Source organism: Lactuca serriola, chromosome 7 (genome assembly GCF_051521515.1).
Source record: "Lactuca serriola cultivar US96UC23 chromosome 7, Lser_US96UC23_V15, whole genome shotgun sequence".
Lineage (NCBI taxonomy): Eukaryota > Viridiplantae > Streptophyta > Magnoliopsida > Asterales > Asteraceae > Lactuca > Lactuca serriola.
The window spans coordinates 72,936,498-72,950,381 of record NC_136414.1 but is presented as its reverse complement, the minus strand read 5'-3'; the positions used below and the strand labels follow the sequence as shown (position 1 = coordinate 72,950,381).

Here is a 13,884-nt window from a genome sequence, read left to right as displayed (position 1 = left end):
GCCTTAATCACAATCTGATCGAAGCCATCGCGCAACATCCATGAATTGAACAATTTGAAAAGTGGTGGGCCGAAGTCTTCAACCTCCGTCTTAAGGATCACCGGTGAATGATCTGAGAGTTCTTTTGGGAGAGAAATGGAAAAGGCCAAAGGGAATTTCATCATGAAATTTCCACAGACTAAGAATCAGTCTAACTTACTCAGCTTAGCGCCAAACTGTTGAAAGTAAGTGAACCTAAATCCCCCCACCATAATAATATGGACATATCTTGGTTTGAGGAGATTAATAGTCAGTTTTGAATTAACTGTCACAATAAGTTAATTATATATTATTAATTAGCAAATCAAAGTAAGAGTGTCGACTTTCCTCACTTATGTGCTTATGAAGCCATACTCGAGAAACACGGCATGCGATAAATGAAAAAGAAAGTCATTATATATATATATATATATATATATATATATATATATATATATATATATATATATATATATATACTAGTTTATAACCCGTGGAAACCACGGTTACAAAATTAATTAAATTTTCTTAGTGAGAGTTCAAAATTTATTAATTAATTATTTTAAATAAATTACTAATTAAAAGATATTTTTTTAGTTATATAAAATTATAATCGCTAATTTAAATAAATATATGAAATATTATATCAACTATAATTTGTATTAATTTTATTTTAATTTTATTCTAATGTTATTAATTTAATTTAATTAGAGTGAGAAATTTAAAATTTGAAATTTAAAATGGAGAATTAATAGATTGACAAGTGTTATGCATTAATTAGTGACCTAATATGGTGACACATGACAAAAAATGAATAAAATATGTATTAATTAAGAGGCCTAATATGATGACAAATGTCAAAAGGATATTAAAACTATTCTTTTATTAGAATAATATATATATATATATATATATATATATATATATATATATAGCGCATGGACAACAAAAATATTCTTTCCTATTTCTGACTTTTGCCACATCTTTTCTACATTTTAGTGTTGAAACTTCTCATCTTCATAATTTGACCACTTTATTTTACTTCTTTATAATTTTACCACTAAAATTTCGACAAACTTTTCATTTTTATAATTTTGCCACTTTATTTTTACTTTTTGATATTTTTGCCACTAAACTTTCACTTTTACTTCTTTACAACCATGTTTTTTTATTCTTTATCATTTTCGTCTATTGTATTCTTCTATCCTTTATTTTTTTTTATTCTTTGGAATTTCTGTCAAACATATTCTTCTATCTTTCATTTTTTTCTAAAAAGAATGACTCGTGCAAAGCACGGGCCTTTTCCTATTTTACATTAATATCCAAGAAGTTAAGAGATAATTAAATCTAATTATTTATCTATTTAGGTTTCATTAAAACGTCTAATAGCTTATGATTACCATAATAAGGTAATTTTATTAGTTAAAATCAAAAGTGTTTAAACTCGAACTAAATGCCATAAAAATTATATTTAGGTCGTTTTGACAATTCTTTTGGAGCTTGGGAGTCGAAGTCAAAGAGAAAACCTCTAATACTTAGTTTGGAAAGCCACGAAAATGCCTTAATTGAGATTGTTAAAATCTATTTTTTCAATTGGGGGGAGCATGACACCTCAAGTACTTACAAGATCTGAAGTGAAGAAAAACGCTTACGTGTTAAAGGTGAGTCAAATTTGTGGTTTTTAAGTACATTGTTAGGAGTATCTCATATCTTAGATGGATTGGGATGAACTTAGTTATCTAGGATGCATGTGCCCCTTTTGATGATTGATTGTTATGCCATTATTGTTGAAATGTTTTATGTGTAATGATATCTAAGGTGTTGCATGCTAGACTCTTCTTTGTTTGGTGTGAGATGTGAGTTAGGGTCATGCTAGATCAAGTGAAGTGTATGAACATTATGTGATGTGAGAATGTTAATTCTTGTTTGAAAATATTTGTTTAAAATGTTTTAGGACAAGAATGTTAGTGTTGTATCAAATTAATAGATGTGTTGTGTATGAAAGTGGTGTGAGGTGTAAAATGTAATAACTTCATAAAATTACATGTTTGCATTAAAATAACCCTTAAAGAAGTAATATGTTAATAAAAGAATATTACTTGAAAGGGTAAAAGTGTAAGTCCTTATTTAATTAATTATTATTAAATTAAAAAGGAGGAACACACTAGCGGGGCGAAGGGTAGTAACCTAGACATAGGTATATACCCAATCTGGATATTATGATGACCTAGTGGGTTGAAAGATACCTATAGGAAAAAGAGCTTAAGCCAACTTTGATGCCGACTGGTTTTTCTAGACAACCACTCGGAACATGGTCTTGGTACACCTTAGTATACCGGGACTGGAGTGATGTTGGTCAAGCGGTTGGACCAGCATAAACATCACGTGGGATTTGGGAGGTGTATCTGTTGGTATTGGCACCGCTCGTACCAATCCTGAACGACAACGCATGTATACATATGTGCAAAGTTGGAGTAGCGAACACAGCGCACCGGGAGCAATGATTACCGGTGAGAGTCGCGTCTCACTTAGTGCATTGGGTTGTGCCGATCACGTTAGTAGCGGGGGTCTTGCTTTGGGGGTTTTTTGCGGTGAATAAATAGACCCTAAATAAGAGGTAATACTTTAATAATTATAACGATGAGCGGTGAGTAATTATTAATGTAAAGCGGAGAAGCAAAATATTATATAATAATAATCAAGCGGTGAATTGATAAGATTAAATTAGTTACAACGGTGTTGAGGAGAGTAACTAATAAAATAAGCTCTAACTGAAGAACTAAAATAAATTGAGCTAAACGTGTGTTTGTTATGTGGTGTGATTTGTATGTCTTGATAGTGAGTCTTTGACTGAGTGTGGATATTTAGTGTGAATCCAGCTATGATATGTGTGTTCTCTTAACACTGTACTATCTTGACTCACTTAGCTTATGCTAACACTTGTTCTTTGCTTGTTGGTTTTCCTTGTGTGTTGGAACAGGTAGCTTTTCATGATGCTTTGATGAGGATGGGAACTTTTAGGTAGTTTTAGTTAGTATCTTTAGTTATGATACCATTTGGACATGTGGAGTTTCATCATTATGTTTTTTGTGAACTTTAAATATTGTATGGGTGTGTTTTGACACGAAAATAACTTTGGTGATGTTTTTGAAATAAACCTAATAAACCTTCCACAACGTATTCTGATAAATAAATGTTTTAAATAAAAAAAATTGGGTGAAAAATCAAGATGTTACACTGGGCATTCCAACCCGGTGGTTGTGGGCCGTGAGTATTCCATCCCGAGGGTGATTGGACTCGTAGTATGTGGGCATTCCAACCTGATGGTTGTGGGCCTGTGGTATTCCATCCTGAGGATGACTGGACTCATAGTATGTTGGCATTCCAACCCGATGGTTGAGGATCTGGGGTATTCCAACCCGATGGTTGACTGGACCTATAGCATGATATTTATGATTATATGTATATTGTTGTGTGTATGGGTATTTTGGGGGAACTCATTAAGCTTCGGGCTTACAGTTTCAGTTTTGGTTTTAGGTACATCAAATGATTGCGGGAAGGCGAATGCATGATCGTACAGCTCCTCACATTTTATTATTTTGATATCTGGGATACTCTATGTTGTTTGTGATTATATGTATACTGTTGTGTGTATGGGTATTTTGGGGGAACTCACTAAGCTTCGGGGTTATAGTTTCAGTTTTGGTTTCAGGTACATCAAATGATCGTGGGAAGGCGAAGGCGTGATCGTACCGCTCCTCACATTTTATGGTTTCGATTTTTGGGATACTCTGACATGAAATATTTTGAAAACACTTGTAATAATTAATGGTTTTAATTGGTTGAAAAAGTTTAAAAATGGCTTGATTTTTATGGGTGTTACAAACAGACTTAACTTAAGAGATGATCTTTACTTCGATTATCATGACAGACCAATGGGTCATGTTCGAATGACCTCATATCGTATGATGCAATGCTTAGGCTCAGGTCTTTTATAGTCATATTCCAAAATGGAATATATCTTCCTTTGTATTCTAATGTGATCTAATCACATTCTAGCATGTAACACTTGTAGCTACAAGCTTCTTAGCTTAACAACGGTTGCGATGCTTCTATTGATCCCTTTGATTATCTTTCACTTCAATCTTCTAGCTTAAGTCAGATACTACATCAAACTTGGTTCTCTCATCCACGTAATATACTCATCTTAGTCGGACTCGATTTGACATGACTACTAGGGTCGGAATAACATTCATCTTCTTACTCATTATCAAAACGATGGTAACGACAGACATGAACAAAATGGGATCAATTATTAGTGCCTTGTTAACCTTCTAACTTTCCCTGTTTCAAGTGTGAGTCATGTGCTTCCGTAGTATAGGCCTCTACTACCATTCACACCTACTTATACTTGTCCCAAGTATTGTCTCGCAGTTCTCCAAGTTCTTATTTCCTAAAATCACAAAATGATTTAACACATACGAATGTGTCCAAATAATCATAAATATTTCCCTAGACTCTCTAGGACTTCTTCCATGTGTATCTTCAATCATCAATTCCACCTCAACTCGGTTGGTGGTTGAAACGCAAGACGATGGGATAACTTAATGGATTATACCAAAAGTTCTTTCTTTCTACTAATTGAAAGTGTACTTCTCCCATACTAGACATATTATTTATTAAACGTGTTCTAAAGGCAAGATACCTCTCATACGGTATCTTCCGATAGGTATCATTCACTATCATCAGCTTTCTTATTTCCTCTATTTGCTACGTCTGGTATGAGTCCTTATCATGACGTTCCATATACCGTAATAGTTCTTAAAGATGAGAAATTTAAGATACAAAAGGTTTAGACTTGTAATCCTCTTTATTACTCCGAAAAGTTACATGTCAGTTCTAATATCGTAACTAAACGTTTAGAAATTTGAACACATAAAATTTTCAGATCCGGTCGGCAATAGATCATGGATCTGATCAAATAATAGCATCATAAAGCATATAAGTCTATAACATAAATCATTTAGCACATAAAAGCAATTTAGGCATCTAATCCTAAAGTAAGATAGTGCCTATGTCAATTCAGGTGCACGACCTAAAATATAATAGACACACTCTTCACGATCATCACTTAGCATTCTAGGTTTAAGTCCAGAAATAAATCCTTACTCCTAGTTCTCTTAAACTAATGCTTTGATACCAACTGTGACATCCCCAAATTTACGGTCATTTTAAAAATTTTATATATGCTTATTTGAAAATTATTGTATTCATTTTTTAAAGAGTAATATTGTCGAATTTGTTCCCAGAAAACATGATAAATATATTATCAAAGCATTTCCAAAGAAATGTATTTTGTTTATATTAAAATTTTGGGATGTCATCGTCAATACAGAAACATAAGCATAAACATACCTTACATTCATTTACACTAGTGATTTACATCTCCTTTAATCTCCCAGTGTAATGTAGCTTCATATCGACACATGTGATACAAATAAACTGAGTGGATCAGGTTAGAAAACCTGGTGAGTACATAGGATTTTCAACCCACAATAATAAAGTTATTATGTTTTGTCATCAAACAATTAAATCAACTTCCCATCCCCATTATCTTCTTAATTCTTAAGGATCTACCCTAAGAATCATCTATTTATCATTCATTGATTCCTAAGGATTGTCCTAAGGAATAGGCACGAAGTCCATCGCTGCCATGTTTAATCTAACAGACACTAAGTCCATAGTGGCCGATGTTATCTGTTAGGCACTAAATCAATAGCTGCCAATATCCATTTATACAACACTAAATCCATAGCTGCCAACGTTCATTTGTAAGGGACTAAGTCCATAGCTGTCAATGTTCATTTGTAAGGAACTAAGTCCATAGTTGTGAGGGTTTATCTAGTTGGCACTAAGTCCATAGCTTCCAGGGTTTATCTATCAGACACTAAGTCCATAGCTACCAATGTTCATCAATTTCATCTTTCATCTCTCATCATTCATCTATCCATCTTTACCTAATATCTTTATAGGTATAAAATACATATACAGTTTAAATAAAATAAAACATGTATATTTTGTTCATCCAGCATAGATATCAAGAACACAAATAATATGCACACATATCACATAATTTATATTAAATACTTCATATCTATGTGTAAGATGAAAGTAACTATGCATTCACTTGTTATAGTGATAATTATGAACTCGGGAAGCGCTTCGTTTCTCTCAATTCTATTTTCCTTCGAAGAAACCTAGTATCATTATCGCTAGATTTTAATCTAATATTTATCGCGACTATTTACGAGCTATATTGCTTTCTAAGTGTTAAACAATACTTTTCAACCACTATGTACAGACAGGGGCCAAACATGAAACACAAGAGGGTAGGACCATTTTGGCACTATAACACTTCTGAAATCCAACAACCTTATGTAACCCTTCAAACCAAATTCCCTGTACCGTTAGTAGTTAAAAGATATTATAATAACACTTTGTATATTATATTTTATAATATATTTATTTTTTATAAGTTCATAATAACGATATTGAACTTAAACATAAGCTATACTTAAAGTAGGGTAAGCATAACTCACTTACTAAGAGGTTTGGCTAGGAACCGGGCTCTACGGGGGAAGAACTTCCGATCTGAAAGCTCTTCTTCTCGGAGCCTTCTGGCACTCTGGGACTCGCCTCTTATCACTTGTGAAGTACTAAGGGTTGGGAGAGGTTTAGAGAGAAGTTAGAGAGAGAGAGATAGAAGGGTTAAGGTGTGAGGAAAATAAGTGAACCTTGCATGCTATTTATAGGAGGTTGATCCTCGGTACGTTCGGGGGTTCCTCGGAGGTATGTTGCGCATTCCCAGTACGCTGCATGTACGAGGGCTACGCTGCGCGTAGAAGGGGGCACATGTTTCAATCAGAAGCGAGGTCTTGGGGAGCAAGTAAAGGTCCAGATTGTACCACGTCACCCTACTCGCAACAAATCACTCCCGACTTCTAAATTCCATAACTTTTGCATACAAGCTCTGTTTTGACGTTATTTATATCCACCCATAGCTGGAGACCTACTCTACGAATTTCGTTTAGACTCCGTTGGCTAATTTTGAATTTATTTTTAAAGTTATATTTTAACAGACATAGACAAGTAAAGTCCGTAAAAAAAATCATAACTTTGTCATCCGACATCCGTTTTTGTCTGTCTTTTTATGGTTGAGTTCCTATTAATGAGATATTCGATTCTCTTTTAGGTTGTGTCGGCTAAAAATCGGTTGATCTAAAATTCGAATTTTGGGTTGTGCACTCCTGTGATAAATCTTAGAAAAATCATAAGTTCTTCATACGAAGTCAGATTTGGACGTTCTTTTTATGTAAATTCTCAGTTTAACATATAATACGACTTTTGTTTAGATCACTAAGGCTAAACAGTAATTTATCAAAAATTCACTTTTTATGTTATCCGGAGTCATGCCGGTTTTGTCGCAAAACTTCAAAAGGTCATAACTTCTTCGCTATAACTCGGATTTCAGTGTTCTTTATATGTACGGAACCCTTGTGACGTATATTATAACTTAGTTAATATTATTTATTCTAAATAATCTACTATCAAAAAGTCATTTTTAATGTTTGTTGTCTCTAAATTGACTAGCCCGAAGTTGCAGGTGTTACACATAGTTACTTTCATCTTACACATAGATATGAAGTATTAATATAAATTCCGTGATATGTGTGCATATTATCTGTGTTTTTGATATCCCTACTGGATGAACAAAATATACACGTTTTGCTTGATTTAAACTGTATATCTATTTTTATACCTATAAATATATTGGGTAAAGATGGGTAGATGAAAGATGAGATGAATGATGAGAGATGAAAGATGATATATATGATGAGAGGTGAAAGATGATGAGAAGCCTTGACCCTAGCGATGATCCAGTCATCTAGTAGAGTCTAGATAACGACGACGAACTATTCTACACAATCCAATGGAACGCTAGCAGACTCGCAACCCGTAGGTTTTTTTGAACTACGTGTTCACCAGATGTACTTTAAAAACCCTGGCAACTATGAACTTAGTGTCTTATAAGTGAATGTTTGCAGCTATGGATTTAGTGCCCTATAGATGGATATTGGCAGCTATGAACTTAGTGCCTAACATATGACATCGGCAGCTATGGACTTAGTGCATGTTGATTAGATCCTGGCAGTGATGGCTTCGTGCCTATTCCTTAGGACAATCCTTAGGAATAAATGAATGAAGAATAGATGATTCTTAGGGTAGATCCTTAAGAATAAAGAAGATAATGGGGATGGGCGTTGGGTTAATTGTTTGATGATTAAACATAATAACTATATTATTGTGAGTTGAAAACTCTATGTACTCACCAGCTTTCCGAACCTGACCCACTCAGTTTATTTGTGTCACAGGCATCGATACGAAGACACATTACACTGAGAGATTAAGGGAGATGTAAATTATTAGTGTAAATGAATGTAAGGTATGTTTATGCTTATGTTTATGTATTGACGATGACCTCCCAACGTTTTAATATAAATAAAATACATTTCTTCGGAAATGTTATTATCATGTTTTTTTGGTAACAAATTCTGCAATATTATTATTTAAAATGGATACTCTGATTTTTTAAATAAGCATAAATAAAACTTTTAAAATGATTATGAAATTTGGAATGTCACATACCCCTTGTATGGTGTTCATATGATGGTTCATGAATACCTAGCCTATGATGTGGACTAGAGACATGTTTGTTTGGAATACATTCCTTCTTATATCCTCCCCATTAGTTGCGTTTGGAATATGCACATTCATGTAACGTCCCAAAAACCATGAAAAAAGTTTATAATTTTTAAAAGAGAATTAATAGTCATTTTTATAAAAGTCAACACCGCAAAACAATTGTTTCACAAGACTTCATCAATCAGAGTATGATAACATAACATCTCTCAAATCATAAAATGTGCAGGATATTGTGTACAATCATTCCTTTACTTTGCCTCAATCCCAGAAGTACTTGAAACATTTTAATCCACAATTGTAAGCCAAAGCTTAGCGAGTTCCCCAAAATACCCCACACCCACTCCATAATACACATACAATGCATGCACACACAAGGCCTACAATGGAAGGTTGGTCCGCCACATGGGCATTCAATAGAATGTTGGAACACCCTCCCTTTGGCCTACAACATAAAGTTGGACTGCCCTCTTTGGGCCTATAGCATAAAGTTGGACCGTCCAGGTATCTTTGCCTTCAACACACAACTGGACTGCCTCAACCCATCCACAATCTGTCGACATATGCATATAACAACAAACTATCAAACAAAAAAGCACACGTAATTATAACAAATCTTCATGCCTAACAAAATCATATAACATACTAATATCCTAACATATAGAGGATCCATATTATAGTTCAAAATATAGTGAGAAGACTCACCTCACAGACGAAAGCAGACATCCCTACAATTCGTCACACTCAATAAACTGGTGCAACACCTACCTAGACATTTTATAAGGTTCAATCATCAATCTATAACCTAACCCTAAAGTTTAACCTAAAGTTAAACCTGATCAAAAGCCAAAGTCATCGTCTGAGTCACGATGTCGTGGCCAACACCATGGCTGCGTCGCGGTGGCTACAAGACAATTCAATTGCGAATGAACCCGCTATCGCGTCGTGGTATGCATACCACTGTGTTGTTACCATACTTTAAAATAACTTAATCGATTAAACACTTAACTGTTCATTTCCAAAGCTCAAAAGCTCATATCTGATGCTCCTAATGTTCTTAATGGATAAAATTTATAACTTTTTCCATTCCTAAGTCTCATGATCACCCACACTAAAAACCTAGCGTCCAAGTGAGCTAAGATGCATTTATGACCTCATGGTAGATCATGAAAGCACACCTTTCTTCCAACTCATAAGTACATTAATCATTTTAGTCACTTAGTTGGTCCAGGAGTTGCTCAACTCCAAAGATCTCTAAGAACGGAACTTAAAACCACCAAAAAGGTGTACAAACTTGGATCTAAACAAATAAAAGTCAAGATCCAAACTTTATACCTCAAGTGACTCAAATTTCTAAAGTAGATGGTGGATCTAAGTTCACTCTTTGCTTCCTTGCATCATAATGGACTTCCTTCTTCCTCAAGCTTCACAAAAAACACAAAACAAGCTCAAGAATCAAGCTTGGAGGCTAGGGTTTGGGAGGGTAAGGATCTCAGAGAGCGGAGACCACCAAATAAGGAAACCTTTGAGGTTAGTGCCCTTAACTAGAGCTTCAATCCCGAGATATAGGGTTTTAAACCCTCAACCGCTACTGCGTCGTGGCCATACATATGTTGCATCGCGGTCAAGCAAGATAACACATCCAATTTTAATCACGTGGCCGCACCACGATAATTCTCCATCACCACACCACGACCAGTCAACTCTTAAAAATTAAGTTTTAAGCAATAATCTGAAAAGAAAATATACCTGAAAAACAAATGTTACAATTCATGAGGATATCTTCACTGCAAGTCATTAGGGCTGCTTTTTCCCATGCCATGAATAAGAGTGAGTCAAGTCCATCTTCCTTCCTTAGATATGTTGTCTCATCTACATTCGCTTCGTCCTCCGCCTATAATATCCATGGATTCAGTGTTTAATAAGGCTTCATATAATTCAGAAAACATTGATTTTCTTGAAGCTTCTCATCAAAATGAGCTATTTTATAATGTTTGTCTAGCAAACCACCAGCTATCCCATTAGTCACGGTGTTCACTCTTTCCCATAAAAATAAGAATAAGAACAAAATTCTTATATCGGTCCAAATCGCCTTACCAATAGGATGCCCAATGCAATACAAAATTTTGATTTATCCAATGATCCAATCAAAGACATAATTGGAATAATAATCCCAAACTTCTTAATATCATTTTCAATTATAAATGCATTTTCTAGCTGTGTTTGAAATATATGATTAAAAATATGAGGATTTTCTCACAGTAGGAAGTTTAAACCATTTTATATATGGCGACATCCTCTCTAATAAATGAAGGTTTTTTTTGCCACTTGTCATTCTCCCATTCAATTGGCCACATGTCATTTTGTCATAATTTTGAGATATATTTATTTTCCACTTGTCATTTACTTCATTTTTCATTTCCAATATATCATTAATTTAGTTTCCATAAATTAAACCTATTAATTTCAAATTTCAAATTCTAAATTTTAATTTCAATTTCAAATAAATTTACAGTTTAAACCTTTGTGCTTAACATTTTGTTATAATTTATCTATTTAGTACACAAATCTGATAACTAAACACATAATTTTAATTTATTTATTTTTTGCATGTTTTTTTCTCATAATTTTCAATTATTTTAAATTTCAAATTCAAATAAAATTTTCATTTAATTGTTTATATTACCATTTTGTTTTAATTAACCCGTATAATATACGGGTCTCACAACTAGTTAAATATATGTTTGAATTAAATAAACTTAGTGTCATTCTCTAGTAGTTAAACAGACGTCACAAATAATTGCCGGATTCTTCGGTTTTTATCAAGTGCCATGACATATATAGACCTTATATGGATTTTATTTACATAATAATGATTTTTTTTGTAATGCTTTCTATTGTTTTAAGTATATGGATATATGTCGATCATAATTAGAATTAATGTTTTTTGTATGTAAGAGAATTAATACTCTAAATGGAAAAGAAGAATGAAAAAAAAGATACAAAAATCTTTGACAACAAATAATGACACAATCATAATGATTTTTAACTCAATAAAAGAACAAATCTTATAAACGAACAAATCTTACATTATAAGGCTTTGGGGGTGGTCACACCCACCCCACCGAAAAAGTGTCGCCACATGTACGTCACGTCAGCTTCACACCCAACTCATCACTAACCCACTAAATATTATAAATTGTTACCACTCCACAAATTCCGTTTTTTTTAACATTATATTAAATAAAAAACAAAATACAAACCATAATTTAAATAAAAAAACACACATTACATTAAAATTAAAAACACATTACATTAATATAAAAAACATAAATTAAAATTCTTAAATTCTTAAAAAGAACATAAAAAAATTAAAATCCTAAATTACTTAAAACCATAAATAAAATTATAAATTACTTAAAATCATAAATATTAGAACCTAAATTCCATATTTCTCCCGAACTTGTCCTTGAATTTTAAGAAAGGTTGCAAGATTTTCCGGGTCGCGATCCGATTGGGGCTTTGTGTTTATGATTTGAAGATCGGTAAGAGCTATTTTTTGGCAAAGAGCTGTCTCCGACGATTCGTATTCTTTTTTCTATAGAAACTAGAACTTTATCTATGGATGCCGCAAGCTCGCATTCACTAGTTGTCGGTGCTTTTCCGCTTGAAGACGCTCCCTTTCTCGCTTTGTCCCTTCCCGGTGGTCGACGAAGTTGGACGTCCGGTGGGGCCTCCCCTTGGTGGCGTCGAAGTCATCGTTGAGGTCGAGTCCAAAACCCACGTCCGACTCGGACATTCTTTCCCTTTTGGTGGAACCGGTTGTAGATCCCAAATGGGTCATTTCCGGATATAGAACTCATTTTGGACCGTTACGACAAACTTCTCACGCTTTTTGGTGGCCGAACGGTTTACCATTGGTGGTCATTTTGTATTCGTAGGCCGCGGTCGCTAAAATGTTGAAGTCGTTGCTACCACTTCTATGCATGTTTTTAAGCTTGTCAAATATGTCATTGAATTTGGTGCAAACCGCTCGTAAATCACGCCATTTTGCATTGATCGAGTCGTACATCCGCTCCGTTTTCTTTCCTGATAACACGTGAAAATGATCTAAAATATGACACAAAAAACTTTGACCCGTTTGCGAGTTGGCGACATCCCCGTCTTGTGATATGAAAATCCAAGCTTTTGCTAAAGCTTCCTCCTCGTCTTCGTTCCATACGGTAGTTTTTTCTTAGATCTTTTGTTTTTTTTTCCTTCAACGAGTTGGTTGTTGTGTTTCTTGGACCCTTCGTCGTCATCGTCATTGTCGAGATTTATAGGTTGGGATTGAGATAATGAGAGTTGAGATGATTGAAATTGTTGAGGTGTAAAAGAAGTTTGTTGAAATTGTTGAGAAGATTGTTGTTGAAAGGCTTGGAATTGGGGTTGATTGAATTATTATGGTTGTTGTTGGTAGAAGTTTTGAGGGTATGAAGTGGTGAATAGAGGTTATTGTTGGATTGGGGAGGTTATCAATTACATGTAGCTAATATTTGCATTTGGAGTATTTAGGGTGTTTTGATTTGAATTCATGTAGAGAGAAAAAAAAATATGAAAGATGAGTTTTTTTTTGTAGAAGGTAATAAAATATAGAGAATGTTTTTTAAATTATAAATTGTAAATAGAATAGTGGATAATTTATAGGTGTAAATGGTTGTGTTTAAATTGTAAAAAGTAATTTTTTTATGTATAAACGGTCATATAGCCGTTTCCTCAAAAATAAAAAAATCCGAACATTAGAAATGAAGCAATCTCATTCGTCGTCTCATCCCGTTTCTGGAGCCACGTCACGCACATTGGCTACTTTTTTTTTCCTATACTGCTTCACGCAAATGAAGCAAACGAGGTAGACTGATGTGTTTGTATTTACTCAAATAATGGTCAGGCTAATCAAATCAATTTTACGAAAACAGCATATTGGCTACTTTTTTTTTCCTATACTGACTTGAGGGGTCGGGTAACTATATTGATATGCATGTACTAACTAAACCTTTACAAATAGTCGGTAATTTAGATACGTTGGCAATTGGTGATACGTCCGAATTAAATCTTTTCAACCATTTT

General features: G+C 34.0%; 1 long non-coding RNA gene across 1 annotated transcript in view; it reads left to right on the top strand.

The window, feature by feature from the left end:
* Positions 1-8,484, top strand: part of LOC145061998 (uncharacterized) — a 71,193-nt gene extending 62,709 nt beyond the window's left edge. The window contains exon 3 of the long non-coding RNA XR_013687364.1: positions 8,451-8,484. This is a non-coding gene — a long non-coding RNA (uncharacterized LOC145061998). The remainder of the gene's footprint in view (positions 1-8,450) is intronic.
* Positions 8,485-13,884: the final 5,400 nt, after the last annotated feature.